Source organism: Corvus cornix, chromosome 2, assembly GCF_000738735.6.
Source record: "Corvus cornix cornix isolate S_Up_H32 chromosome 2, ASM73873v5, whole genome shotgun sequence".
NCBI lineage: Eukaryota > Metazoa > Chordata > Aves > Passeriformes > Corvidae > Corvus > Corvus cornix.
Genome location: NC_046333.1, coordinates 90,308,097 through 90,323,453, shown reverse-complemented (window position 1 = coordinate 90,323,453; position 15,357 = coordinate 90,308,097). Strand labels below are relative to the sequence as shown.

The following is a 15,357-nucleotide window of genomic DNA, read 5'->3' as shown; positions in this document are numbered from 1 at the left end:
GTCCCTTCCCCTCAGCGTCAGGTCTGGAAGAGGTCCTGGCCAGGAACAGGAAGGTGTCAGTGGGGAGTGACAACCTACAAAACAGTCGTCATTTATATTTTATTAGTTTTTTCTTTCTCCATTTCCCCCTAGTCTTATGGTCAGTGCAACTAATCATAGTTCTTTGATAATTTATGCTTCTTCAGCCATGGCAACAAAAACTGGCCAGCCTCTGCCCTTGACCTAACTCCTCAGCTCCCAAGTTTTCCAGCTACTGCATTGTTTGTTTCCAAAATACAATGCATACAGTGCTGAACTGCAACACTTGTCAGAAGATTCGTCTGAAAGCACCACAACCCGGGGATTAGCGGACTCAGAAAAAAAAAATGAAAAAGAGGAAAAAAAATTTTTTTTACTTATGCAGTACTGGGAAGCTCTCTTGATGTATTCTACTTACCTGATGCAGAGAAACTAGGTCAAAAAATATTTTGGTTGGTTTGTTTGCTTCTGCGCTGGGAATCATCTCCATGCTTTGACAGTCGGTCCTCTCGAAGGTGTCACTGGGCGGCTACGTGTCGCTTGGACCGAGAACTTTCGGTCTGTCCTTCCCCCTTCCCCGAACACAAGCAGGCCATCGGCAAGGCCTGAACCGGAGTGCGAGGAGCAGCGAGGGGTAGGACCGACCTCTCCTTCCCTTGCTGCCCAGCAGCGATGCTCTGGCACCATGCAGGAAGCTGGATCTCTGTTAGATTAGAGAACGGACGTTAAAAGATATCTCTGGAGGTGGGGAAAGTGGCCTGGGGATACCAAACATGAAGGAGATATTTCACTCTTACTTTCGGTAGGTAAGAACCTACCAAGCATTTCTACTTAAGAAACACGAGCAAGAGAGATAGGTGAGTGTGTCTATACTCAAACCATGGGCAGGGAGAGTAAAAGTAGGTGCAAGCTTAAAACTAAGCTTGAGCAATGTTGAGGCATCATTTTGAGACACAGAAGGGCTTGGTAGTCCCCAATGGGTGGCACTGAAGCTCCCACTCGTGCAGTCCTGCAGCGAAGGACCGCACCACTCATCAGCCCGCGGGCGCCAGACGTACCTCACACGCAGGGGCAGAACTGCAGAAGTACCCACGGACCAAAACATCAAACCTGGCTGTTGGGCAGGGAATTCTCTCCCGGTCCCTCTTCGCCCAGCGTGACCAGGTAGGAGGCAACCCGCCGGTGGCCGGGCGGAGGTGGCGAGGGTGGCGAGCCGCCGGCGACCCTGCGCGGCTCCGGCGCACCTCGGGCCCCGCAGCGCCCTCGCCCCGCTCCTGCGCCCTTTTTGTCGCCGCCGTCTAAAACGAAGATGTTTTCCAGAGCTGTCTGCCCTGCTGCAGGCATGCCTTCTTAAACTCTCAGTCAGCCGCCGAGCAGCTTGAGCAGTCCGAAACTTACTCCCCAGCGGTTCAGGGAAGAGAGGAAGGCCCCTCTCGGGCTGGGGGCGGCAAGGCGCGGTGGTCTGGAGATGTGCTGGACATCAGGCGGGAAAGGACTGGTGAGAACGAGCCTCCGTCCTTGCCGTTCCCTGTCTTCTTCATTTAAGGGCAGAGATCCTAATTTTTTTCAAGAGTTTTGGAGGTCTGGAGAAGTGAAGCAGTTGTATGTAGGGGTTGCACTAGCTGCTGGCGCTGTGGCAGCAGTGGGGCTTACCAGCTCACCAGCACCTCGACTCCTATTTCATGGCGCCAGAAATGATTGAGTCCGATGACTGTTTTGCACTTTCAGGTAAATATGCCAAGTCCTGAACCCAGGAGTAGCCTCGGGTCTGTTACAGACAGAATGGATATTGGCTTCAGAAAACCTTGAACCTCATGATTATATTAAAAATGTCTAATATATTCAAAGCTCAGATCGTGGTCATTTTCAGATCTTAGAGCAAAATTATCACAACATTTCACCGTTTATAGTCACATAAATATGTTGGTCTCCTCTACTGTGCGTCATTTGCACACACTGTTATTAGAATCAACTGGCACCCTCACTGAAATGTTTATAATGACTTCAAGGTATTATGGGAGTTATAGATCTGCCAGCCTGGCACTTTAATTCTTGAGGGCCCATGCTTTTCTTAAAGTTACAAGTGCAGTTGCCACAGAACATCTACATAATGTAGTTTATTTCACTAATTCTTATAACAAAATGCAGATGTTATAAAATCATATTTGTCTGTGTGTTTTTATTCTTACTCCCTTTGGACCATCTATGTATTTTCACTATATTTTTACTGATAAACTACAGCTGTATAATTTCAATCATGTCATTATGGTAGGACAAACTATTAAATAAATCTTAGAGTAGAACTTATTGAATTAAAATTCCTCACCAAAGCTTCTTAGATTCTTTTTAATATTCTATAAACAGTGTAATTTACAATGTCATTCTATCACTTCTATAGCTTTCTTCTTACACTGCAGCATTAGTAGCAGTTGGTGTATTTTCGGTCTTTGGTTTCTTTTTCCTTAGATGTATAGTCACTCTTTTTGCTAGTATAATTGATTTATGTATCCACTGATGTGTGCTGCATTTTAATGATGACTCTTTGTTTTACCCAATAATACTTTTCAATAAGATTGTTTGAATTGCATTTTAAGGACAGGTGTAAACTGATGCTTAGATTTTTAATGCCCAGTGTTGACCCAGGCAAGGTTTTTGCCTGGGAACAGATTTGGACTCAAATAAGAATGTACACTTTTATGCATTTTTACACTTACATACCTTTCTGACTTTACTTTAGGCTTACTAAAATGTAATTACCTTTATCCTTTTTCTTCTTTCCTCTACATTAATATGCTATATTTTATGAGGCCCATATCTTCTGTATTTTTTCTTTCTAACAAGTCCAGACTATATTTGAATGGCGGGACAGTTTGAGCTTGACCTGTATCAGACAGCACTGGTCCATTGAAAGCATTGCAACAGGGTACTGGTGAGACCAGAAATAAAGTGGATTTAATAAAATAATAGTAACGGAATGAAAATACATCCATTAAGCACTTTATTATAAGAAAATCCTTCACATGTGGTTCTTAAACAGTTATTGACTAGAGGGACAATAATATGACTTTTTTAAACAACAAAGTTAATCATGTCCTCCACTGAATTATTGGTCTAGATGCTGTAAGAAACAGAAAACTAAAAAAAGTTTGTTTTTTAGTGTGGGGACCTTGTGATAGTTAAATCACCGTGGCAATGTGTAGAACTTGGTATGCAATCATGAGCTGCATCATTGTATTCTACAAATTAGCACTGAGTTTATTTTATTGATTCACTGCAGGTTTTTCTCCTCAAAGCTGCTGTTCCCCACCCCATATGTTTCATTTTACTTATGCATGGTAGTTCCCTGTCAAAGGTGGCAATTTTGGGGGTTTTTTCCTGGGCTTGAGAACACTCAAATAATAATGATAATATCACTTCCACTGTTAATTTTTCATGTATAACTAGACTGCTTCAATTTACAAGACATTTTATACAATATGTGTATTCTACTGTTTCCTCATATGTTTTGCATTGGCCACAGACAAGATAAATTTTAGAAGACTAAGCCATGATGTTCAGAGACTTACAGACATTATTAAGAACAGTGAGGAATTATGAGCATTCATAAACACAACAGGCCCAAATTAAGACCCTCAGTTCAGCAGCTGGAAGCCTTTTGGGGTTGATTACTACACTCAAAGAGAAAACATGCAAGGAACTACTTGTTCCATATACTCTGCGGCCTCAAGTTAAAGAGACTACAATGGTGTAAAATATCAGTTAGCTTGGGTGTAGATAGTGGAACCTTAACTGAAATTTATTTATTGTGTTTGTCTATGTCCATAAGTTCAGATATTTAACACCTGGATGCTTTTTTTATGTCACAGGATACTCAGAGTCAGATACAAACCAATTCTAATCCAAGCAGATGTTTTGAAGGCCAGGAAAGTAAAAGGCTGTGTCCCGCAGAGCTGGGCTAATAACGGACAGGGAAATGCCCATTTTCTGTTTCACCTTTTATTTATTTCCTCAGCTCTTCCATGAGGGTCAAAGAGTTAGGCAACAACACAGTCATTCAGTACTTCACAGGAGGTTTTGATCTCTCTCTCACCTTGTCTCAGGCCAACAAGCATTTGCAGTAGCTCATATTGTGCTGGCATCGCTGCTGTAATTGCACTAACCCAGAACAGTGTTGCCATAAACATTTCTGTGCTAAGCTTAATAATTCTAATGCTTCATGGAAGCAGTCTTGGTGCAGTTGCATTGATGTAGTAGATGCTGCCAGCGTAACTCACAATAATCTTGCAATCCTTACAAAGCCTGCTCTCTGCAATTTCCTTCTACTTCACATTATTTACTTGGTCTAAACTATTTGCTGTTTCATAGAGTGATAAATACCAGTTCATTTATTTAAAATAAAATAATCTCTTCAGGTATTGATTGGTGCTCTGACTAATCCTCACTTCATGAGTCCATCTTGGGGCCTGTTTGGAAGTTTCCCCATAATGCAGTGCTGCTTCATAGCTGAGCCAACTTCTGTGTTAATATGACAGATTTTCACCTGCAGAGAGGTTTGCTGTGAATTTTTTACATTGTTGCAAGTTCATACACTCCTTTAAACGATGATAAACTCTACAGGCATAGAAAGGACTTCTCTAGCAGAAGCTGGAGTACTTGATGGAGAAGAAGCAGTGGTTAAGAACCTTTGACATTTCAATTTCACTGTTTTTTGGGGTTTTTTTGGTTTTTTTTGCTTATTTATTTTTGCTGTGAGGTTTTGTGACTGAAGAACAGCCCTTGAAGTCCTGGGAACAGAACACCCAAATTATTCTCATTCAGTAGGACACATAAACAGCAAAATAACCCTTCTTGGGGGAAGAAACAACTCTGTGTTGAGAAGGCTGTTGGGCCTCCCTGTCTCCACTGAACAACAGAGCTGCTAATAATGTCAGTGTGCTGACATAAAAGTTGGATCCTACTAGTTACTTTCTTTAGGGTACGAGCCTTTCTTTCTGAACTCAGTATACTTTATTTTTCATCCTTCTTTTTTAGGTCTTCTCATCTTGCTTTCTTATCTTTGCCCATTAATTACCACAATTTTTCTTTTGTCTCCATATTCCATGTTCCTGTTTGTCCATCTCTCCTGGCTCAGTCTTGTCAGTTCCTTGTTTGATCCCACATTAAAACCACTCTTGCTCTTTCAGTTGTTTTTATTGAAAACAGCATCCCTAAATCCTTCATGTTTATCTGTACATCATAGTTCATAAAGATTGCAGAGAAGGGGTTGAATTTCTGCAGGTATATGTAATGCCTACTCTATCTGAGACCCTAAAGCCTAAGGAATAATAAATAAAAAAATCCATTTTCCACTGATGTGCTTATTCTGCTTAAAAATGATAAGTTCAAGCAATTAGGAACTCAGGTGACTCCTCATGTAACTACAATTGTGTGACTAATTTTCACTCCACTAAAACTTACCATTGGAAGAGCATGTATGTATGCAAAAGTTAACAACATTTCTGGATTTGCTTGCTTTTGCATTCCTAACAGTTGCTTGCTAATAGGAGTGTGTTTGTGGAAAAAATGGTTGCTTATGGATGCAATCTGACCTTCAGCTGGAGCTGATATCAAGTAACTTTACAGTTTGTCTTCTGACTGTTCACAGTGTTAGGAAAGAGTATTAATGTATGTGTGTTTAACTGGATTCCATGCTTCCATGCATGCAGAACTTACACAGTTTCCTCAATAGTAAGAGTGTTAATTCATACACACACACACAATTTTGAACACTTTTTTTTGGTTTTTTACCACTGTTTAGGTTTACTTGGCAGGAGTAGAAATGAGGTAATACATGTAAGAAAGACAATAAAGACCGTTTAACACCACCGAAAGGACAACGTCAGCCGGCTTGGCAAATTCACAGACATTGGGAATGCAGCCAAGGACATGGAGATGTAGATGAAGATACTGTGAGGATGGCTCTCTAGTTCAGGACCTGAGCCTGAGAAGTGCACAGAGTCCTGCTGGGGGGCAGTTTCTAGTAAGGTCCCTCTGCAGTTCATGTGGGAATCCATACCGTTTGTTACTAACCAGAAGGTAGAACAGAGTGTAATCTCAGCAGGTTTTCAGATCATACCACATTAGGTGGGAGCAGCTCTTTCCCTGGAGGGCAAGCTGTTGCTCAGAAGGACGTTGATAGGCTGGAGAAAGTCCAGCAGGAATCTCATGAGATTCAGCACAGGTGAGTGTAGAGTCCTGGCCCTGGGCTGGGAAGCCATCCTCCTTCTATCCAGTCTTGGCATCAACTGTTTGAAAGGAATCTTTTTGAAAAATGATCTGATGGCCCTGGTGGACAAGCAGAGGGGACATGAGCCAGCAGCAACCAGCATTTGCACATTTGCAGTGAAGGGAATCAACTGCATAACGAGGGGTAATAGTGTGAGTGCAGCCAGTACGAAGGAAGTAGTTATTAGTGAGTTGGGTGTCAGTCTCTTCTCCCAAGCAACAAGGGATAGGATGAGGAAATGGTCTCAGGTTGTGCCAGGGAAGGTGTAGACGGGATATTAGGAGAAATTTCTTCATTGAAGAGATTGTCAAGCACTGGTACAGGCTGCCCTGGGAAGTGATTGGGTCACTGTCCCTGGAGGTATTTTAAAGATGCATGGATGTGGTGCTTAGGGACATGGTTTAGTGGTGGACTTGGTAGTGCTAATGGCTGGACTTGATGATGTTAAGCATCTTTTCCAACCTAAATGATTCCATGTTTCTTCTTTAATTAGCACTTGTGAGACTCCACATGAAGGACTCTGTCCATTTTCAAGCTTCCCAGTGCGAAATAGGTATTGACATGCTGCAGTCAGCGTAAAAAGGCTACCATGATAATTAGAAGCCTAGAGCACATGACGAGGAGAGGCTGGATAAAGAGTGGTTGTTCAGCCAAGAACAACAGGCTAATGGCAGGTCTTATTGCTGCCTTCAGGTACTTTTTGGTAAAGTGTAATCAAGATGGAAACACTCTTCTTACAGTGGCTGGATGAGAAACAGAAGATAATGGGAAATTATACTTAGATAGCAAGAGAAAAAAGGAGGGGGGGTGGGAAATAAAATAAAAGGAAGCCATAAGAACCAGGACAGTTTATAGACCTCACCATCCTTGAAGATATTTAAAACTGAACTGGACAAGACCTAGAGTAATCTGACATAGTTGGACTCAAGTTGAGAGGAAGGCCGAACTAGATGACCTCCAGAGATCCTATTGAACCCAAACTATTTTATGATTTTACAGCAGTTGAGCACATACCAATGTAAAAGTGGAGTTAACATCCTTGCTTGTGTTAAAGGACTGTCTAGGACAGTCTACAAAATATGACAATAATGTATGTGGCTGTAATGTGTGAGTTGTATTGATTACAGATACACTTATTTCATAGCTTTGAACTCTTATCAGAATATACTGTGTAGCAACACTGATGCTTCTCTCTTATGGGTTTGTAGCACAGCTTTTATATAGCCATGATCACTAAGAAGATGCTGCCTGATAACAGCAAACAAACCATGATAGAAAGCTAGAGACATCTGTCAAGCACTGTGCCATCTTTATCAGTAAGCCGTTTCAGGAAGGAATGGAGAGGAGCGAGAAAGGAATGAGCAAGACCTGAGAAATGGTCATCATCCAGCTGGTAGCTGACTTTCCAGCCCAGATGGTGATTTAATGGTCTGCTCCAGAGGATGTACAAGTAGAATTGCATGTAGATGTTCAGGACAGCACTGTAAGAAAGTAGAGCTGCTAGTTATTATCATGTATTATACTTCTGAGGATAATTCCTCTGAGCACACAAGCAAAGATGCTTGCTACTTGAAGACCTTTTGTCTATGGCCAGACTAACACAATTCAGCTCTCTTGGCTTGTGCTGTCCCAGGAGAGCCTCTTGGCCCATTCCAAGATTACAAAATAACAAAGACCAAAGTCAGAATGTAAAGTGCATGAGAGGAGCACGAATGGCTTGAAATGCATTTTGTAGTGTCGAAATAGAAGTATACTCTGACCTTCTTAATCCTAATTATTATTATTATTTATGAAAGAACAAGTGCTGCTAAATAAAAGATATAATTTTAATTGTAGAATTAACTGTAATTACATGTCATTATGAAATATTTCATAATTTTGTAAGTGCTTAAACTGTTGGTATTTAGTGAACATAATTTACAGTAATTCCTTTATTCTTTCTTTGTCTAACCAATAATCATCTTTGTAATAGGTAGTAGAATCGTGAACTGAACAAAACTGAACACATTAAGTGTTCACAACATTTCTATTTGTCTTTTGTTTCTGTAGGAATCCAAAACAAAGTTAATCTGATCAACGGGGATCAATAGAAAAGTGAGTGAAGATTCTTATTTCTTTGAAGCCAGGGAAGGCAATGAAATAATCCTCCTAAACAATGAAGGCCTTTAATTCAGTCTCGAACACTGAAAGGCATTGTGAAGTGGGATTTGCAGTGTTTCTGGTTTTAATTTAAACTGTACAAGCAGGTGCAGTAGTTGGAGGTGAATTACTCTTACTACATTTTTGTGATACTATAAGACAAAAATCACAGAAAAGTCCCAGACCTGACTTATAGACTGTAAGAATAAAAAAAGTCTGATAAGAAGTCTTGTTTTACCCCCATGTTCCCATCCCAAATTTTAATGTATCCATCCTCCTTTCTTTGTGGTTTCATTAGGTCCACAAGCTGAAGGACATCTCAGTACTCAGGACTCTGCACCCGTGTGAGCTGGCTACCTCTGGAATGAACACCAGCCAGTTCTTCAGCGTCTCTCTCCTTGGTGCCTTCACCTGAAAAGCTGGTAGTGGACTGAGCTGCAGAGGACCCTTCTGTGAACTTTTGGGACTGAGGAATGCTTAAGACAGTATGGGATGGGTCCACCGCCCTGAGTCACAGGTTGTTGGTTCATGAGGTGGGTAACACACAGCAGCAGGGCAGGGACTTGCCAGTCAGGACTCTGTTGCACCATTTCCAGGGTCTAGAGCTGGCAAGGGGAGTCAACCGAGAGTTCAGGAGACTTGGCATCATTTGGTGACGAGGCAAGTCCAGAAATGTAAATCCAGTCTCGTGGTAGCAGCCAGGGTCCTACTCAGCCTGGCAACCACCAGACAGGCCCTGGAGTTAGGTGGCAGGTCTGAGGTCAAGCTGGGAAGTCAGTCCATAGATCAGAGCTCAGTCCAGCAGACTGCATGGCTGAGCATGGCTGTGACAGACCTGGAGACAGGCACACCTACAGCACAGCTCAGGCAGACAGTGATGGCCCCAAGTGGGGCCCCTGGTGTGTGCGTGGGCACTCATACAGGGCTGTGTACCTAAAACCTACGAGTGCTCTTGGGGCCTTGATCAGCCCATGGAACGGTGGCTGATCACTAATCCTAGAGCAGCAGTAGCAGGTGGATCTTAGCTGGAAGGTGCAGTACTGGACAGAAGAAGGGATGCGAAGAAGGGATGCAAAGAAGGTGCCTCTGGTTCATGGTGAGGCAACCAACCAGGCTGGCCAGAGGAAAGCACAATGGGCTCCCATTTTGATGAAGTTGATGGCAGTGCTTTTATGGATAGCAGGAGGGTGATATTTTGACTCTCTCTATTTCTGTCTACTGCATAGGATTGTGAAAATGAAACTTGCAGTAGGCCACCTACTGTCAGTCACTGTTAACTTGTTTGAGGTAAAAGAAGTTCTTATAAATCTTGTCCTGACTTCTATCCCATCTCCTGATTCCCTTACTTCGTGTTCAACTAGAGTCTATTCAGCAAAGAAAATATTAATGTTAAATATTTATGTTCAATATTTCCAGTTCCATATATCTTACAGAAGGAAATGAGGATTGATTGCTTGTTTTCTTTGTCGTGATCTTTCACTTTTCTTTGTCTTTCCTTTTCTTGTAATGTGAGAGGAAAATCAACTTTTGAACCTTCGGTTTTTCTTGACCTTAGGCTGAACTTGCTGATTTTGTTACTCTGTGTTCCTGTTTGTAGACTCTAGGAAGGTATAAATGGGCAAAATCAGGCTTATTGTGGATTCACAACTTTAATCATGACTGCAGTCATTGTGAGGACCATTTAAAACGTATTTATTCTACAAGTTTTCTTTGGGGTTTTCTGTCTACCTGCAAGAAAAAATATTGTCCTCCAGCCCACCTACCTCCAGGAACTCAGGGACCCTCAACCATCAAAGCTGCCACAGAAGATTGGTTTCATGGCATTATGGGGAGAGGCATGATGCCAGAGTGTTGTTCTTATCTTCAAATAACATCTCCCTGAATAAGGTCCTCTTTGTTTTGGGAGCCATGGGTGTGTTTTGTATGCACCGTTCATTTATTTTTTCAGTTACATGTTCAGAGATAACACAGGTTGAACTAATTGTCTAAATAAGATTTGGAATTTAACAAATTACAGTGTTCGATAACATAATTTTCTTTGACAAAAACAACACAGGTAGTGCTCTCCTAGTCTGGCAGCTCTGGGAGTTAGAGTTGATGCAGAAGTGCAAGAATGAGATACTAAAAGCATAAGGAAATAAGAAATGTTATTTATCACTATTTCAGTGTCACCAACTTGTTATTTTTATTGTTCTTCAGAATAATGGGATTTATTGAAGCAGTTTATCCTCACATCAGGTAATACACATTATGCTTGAAGAACGAGGAGGATTCAAAATAGCAAAACATAAAAAAACACCCTAAATTTAAGAGAAATCCACAGCAAGGAGAACTACTCTTTAAAATCTACCCTATCTGGAACAAGCAGAAAACAAGTACATGTGGAAAAGAATAGTTCAGTTATTAAAACCACACAATATGAGATATTTGCATAGTTACTGCCATGCTCAAATGAAAGAAGATAATTGTGTATATGAAAGGTTTTAAACATCTGTCTTTGAAATCAAATAAAGAATTAGATAAACGTGCTGGCTGCTTTGAATCTGGGATATATACACCAACACTCAATATTAACAAATCGCTAAGTGGTTGTTGGACACCTGAAATTCTATTGATTGCTAAAGCTCAATGATGTCTCAGAGACCTGATCAAAAGAGCAGACAAGCAAACAAGTAGTTATATAGTATTGGGACTCTTAGCATATGTAAAATGCACTGTGGTAAGAGCAAACATTCTGACTAGATAAATAACCTCAGTTTGGTACGGCAGCAGCCGTAACAGGAAACTTTTCAAATGTTGATTACATAAAATTGAGGACGATACAGTGAAAAAGAGTATTGTAAATCAGACAGCAGGGAATTTCAAGGATCACAAATCCTTGCCTAATATATATTACAGCAATAAATTCTAGCATGGATTGTTTCTTTTATAACAATGGTTACCAAGAAAATAGGAATTGTGAGCTAAAATTCCAGGGCATTTAAATCATGATAATCTCTAGAAGTTTAATTGTTTTATTTTGCTTCCAGCTTGCTCAAAAGTGAACACAAGTAATCGATATAAAACAGTTTGATTGTATAAATTTATATTTATTTCCTTAGAGTCTATGTTAAGTCAACAAATAACAATCTTATTGTAGTTATTATGGTGACTGGAAATAGTCAACTTTATTCCTTCTCATAGATTTAGCATGACCTTATTGACATGTATCTAGAATTCCACTGAAAACTGTGGGAAGATATCAGTACAAAACTGCCTTGTGAGTCAGTCTTAGTGCTTGGCAGAGGTTGTTGACCCTTAGATCTTCTCATTATTACGAAACATTCAAAACACCCAAAGCACCAACTGCCTGGAAGATAATAGTGATTTTGAAAAAAATTATTTTAACATTAACTCCCAGAGCATTGTGCCTTGTTTTTCATCTCACTGGAGTTATTAGTCATCTCTCAGATGGCTTAGCAGGGATGGTCACCATACCATAACCCTGGACTCTGATTGTGGGGATGTCCTTATGTTGTAATTAGAGGAAAGATATTGCCTCAGAGAAAACTGTAGTATAAACATGTACTGCTCTGGCTAGCATTAATCTATTTTGATATGAAGTGGTCTGGCATCATGGGAAGCCAAAGATTTTCTTCATGTGGTTTACAAACAAAAAGAAGAGCACTGCAAGACTACAGAAAAAACACAGCTCTAACAATGTTTATAATTTGGCCTGAGGTTGACTCCACAGTACCTGCAGGCAATCTCATGCAATGCAAAACACCACCGGTGAATTCCAGTTCTCTGTATAAGGCAGCTCATAATGGATGTTGGCTAGCCATCATGTCCTTATGACTAGTTACATGTCAAAACAATGTTGTGCACAAGTTGACCTTGGATCCCATATATTTCTGGCCAAGTTTTCCCAGAAGAAAAATTCTGATGTTGCACTTAGCATGTTCCCATCCTTTAAAAACAATCCGAAAAGGCAGGCTAGATGAAAAAAAGTCGTCTCTGTTCTTGCAATTTAAATTTCACCATTCCCAAAGTATTCAAGATGTCCTGTCCAAAACCAGGACTTCAATTCTATATCCAACTATAAGAGATGCTGGGCGGTAAAGCGTTTCTGCAATTACGATGTTTTAGGACCAGTCTGTGACTATTCTGTTTAAAGGGAAAGGGGAGTCTACAGCTACGCAGTGCCATCTGATGCCACTGACAATGTGACATTGATTATATATAGACAATGATCCTGAGTCGTTGTGCAGTTCTTCAAGAAAGTGTAAGTGAAGATCTGAGCCCATTATTTATTTACCTAGGATGCTACCACAAAAAATTTCAATTATATATCTTTAGGGCTTCACAGCTAAAGTGGAGCTACTCCTGAAGTAAGATGGAAACATTGGTAGTAGTCTAATTCCTCTGGAGTGATGCAAGAAGGAAGTACATTTCTGTGGCTCACAGGTTTGCTTAATACAGGACTGGTTGTACTGGGATATGCTGCTGAGCTGTGGTGTACCAGGTAATCTCACAAGACCCATAGTTATGACTTTCAATACATCTTCTGTTTAAATAATGGCAACATTGCCTGATACTAAGGGCACATAAAAACCTAATTAATTTATTTTATTTTCCTTTTATATGATTGGAACTAATGAAAGTGTCAGGAGGTGAGCAATTTCTTTGCAGAGAGTTTGTTGTTTAGTTCCATTACATCAATAAGAAATGAGGTATTAAAATATATTAAAAGATAAATATGACAATTTTCCCCTGTTTTTCCAGTATAATTTGCCTTCACTGTGTCTGTCATTCACACAGAAAAACTTCATGGTATAGATGGTGATTTTTTTTGTATTGTCAGTATCTAAAAAATAATAAGGTATGATGTCTTGGGGCGACTTTATAGACATAGAGATTAGATTAATATGAAATTTTAAATATTGTATTTAGGAAGGTGAAACTGTACTGCATGACCTACAATAAATTACTTATTTATATTTCACTTACCTATTACAATCCCAGGAACACATTTCCAACAGTTCTTGTATTTTTCTACCAAACACTTGATATCAGGACCTTGACAAAAGAAAATTAAGCATTATGCTGCCGGGCAGTCTCTTCATTTCACAAACAAAGGAATTATATTTTTAATGAGTCCTCAAGTGAACTTGTGATACTGAATTGTGCTGGTTACTCTTGAATCCTGTGTTTTCACCAAGGAATTATGGAGGAAAATGGAAGGACATTCTCCTCAAAACCCACCCCTCAGATCCACTGTCTGGGTTCCCACTTTTCATTTGCAGAGCCCGGCAAGTGTCAATCTTCTTCCCATGGGCTTGCTTTTTAGCAAACAAAGATAAACTGCTCTCTACTACAAATAGCTGCAGATGGTAATAATAGCACTGGTAAGGAACCAGGTGAATGCCAAACTTTCCTTGAAATGCCCCAACCCCTACTTATGAGGAGGCTTGCATGTGGCACCAACTTTCAGGGGTGCTCATTTATCATTAACCAACTGGGGAGACAACATGAACTCAAATGTCACCAGAAGAGAGGTAACAGCTCTGGCTTAATGCTGTACATTTATTTCAAGGAATGATTTGTGAACAGAAAGTAGGACTAAGTGTATTTAATAAATAATTTGCTCTGAGTCAGATTCTGCTATGTTTACTCACACAGAAAAGTTCCTTATTTAGCAGCTGAGTAAGCATTTCATGTGGAGTGAAATATTATCTGAACCAAGAGAAAAGATCAAAAATTTGCTTTATATTGTGGGAAATAATCATAAACTTTTTAACCATGGCTGACTCTGGTTAGAAGGCATCCAGTACTGGTCAGTAGGGCACTTTATGTTAGTGTGGTCCATGCAGAAGGACTACATGGAGAGATTACGGCACCATTTCTGAGAAATTCTCTGTTGCCGATATTCAAACGACTATTTTCAGTCAAATGAATTGTCAAAGGGACAGCAGGCCCCACACTTGTCCCCTTCTGCATTCCTGCTTCCTGATCCAAAGCACATTTGAGAGTCCTGTAAGAACTGACACCAAGCAATTAGAAAGAAGCAATGGATTTAATGTATACAAAGGCAGGATAACATAGGCTACAGAAGATCTCAGGAAGTTCCCAGTCCAACTGCCTGTTCAAAGCATGTTTAACTATGTGATCAAATAGGAATGAGTAAGGCTTTATCCAGTTGGGTCTTGAAAACTTTCTGAGATGGGGACTGCACAGTCTTTCTGGGTAACCTGCTCCCCAGCTTCACTGTTCTCAAGGTGATAAAGTTTTCCTGATATCAAATCCAAGATGGCATATTTTTGGTGGATTTTTTTCCTCTTAAATGACTGTAGGGCTTCAAATGAAACTATTCTTTGTGCAAAAGAAGTGTTAGCTCCCTGAACCTTGTTTTGTGTAGGGTTTGATCCAGAGGGCATTCTCCAAAAGCACTTATTAGCCTGGATCTTCCAAATGAAGCAAATAGATATTTAGACGTATGGGACCTGGGGGTACATCTAGGTTTGGATGGAGGTAGCTAGAGGTTCTGAGGATCTTGACTCTGGGGGATGTACTCAAAATCTGCCATAGGTACCTTATGCCTTTTTGCAGCTCCTTTCCTGCTCTTAGGCAAGTAAGACTCATTCTTGGTAAGAACATTCACAAGTTGTGTGGGGCTGGCACTCTTAAGAGCAGGTTTATGATATGAACAAAGAGAGTTTCAGAAGTGTTGATGGCTTGTGTATTTTCAGTTTCATGATCGGAATCACATTAATGAGAACATCTGACTCAGAATGTTAATGCTTATTCTCATATGAGATAAAACAAGTAGACAAACTGATAACAGCATCACGTTTGTGTAGCTGATCTTTTGTCTTTTACTTGTACACAATGCACTATTTCCAGGGAAAACAACAACATCAGCTATAAAACTTCCTTTGGACAGTTAATTAATAAAT

The 15,357-nt window shown here is 40.4% G+C and overlaps 1 long non-coding RNA gene across 2 annotated transcripts in view; it reads left to right on the top strand.

Annotated features, from left to right (window-relative positions):
* LOC109143842 overlaps positions 1–11,391 on the top strand; it is a 13,409-nt gene extending 2,018 nt beyond the window's left edge. The window contains exons 3-4 of one of the 2 annotated variants that reach the window (XR_002044211.3): positions 8,333–8,377; positions 8,721–11,391. This is a non-coding gene — a long non-coding RNA (uncharacterized LOC109143842). Of the gene's footprint in view, positions 1–185; positions 2,316–8,332; positions 8,378–8,720 lie in introns of those variants that run through there. The other variant, XR_002044212.3, reaches the window with a different exon arrangement.
* The last annotated feature ends 3,966 nt before the right edge of the window (positions 11,392–15,357 follow it).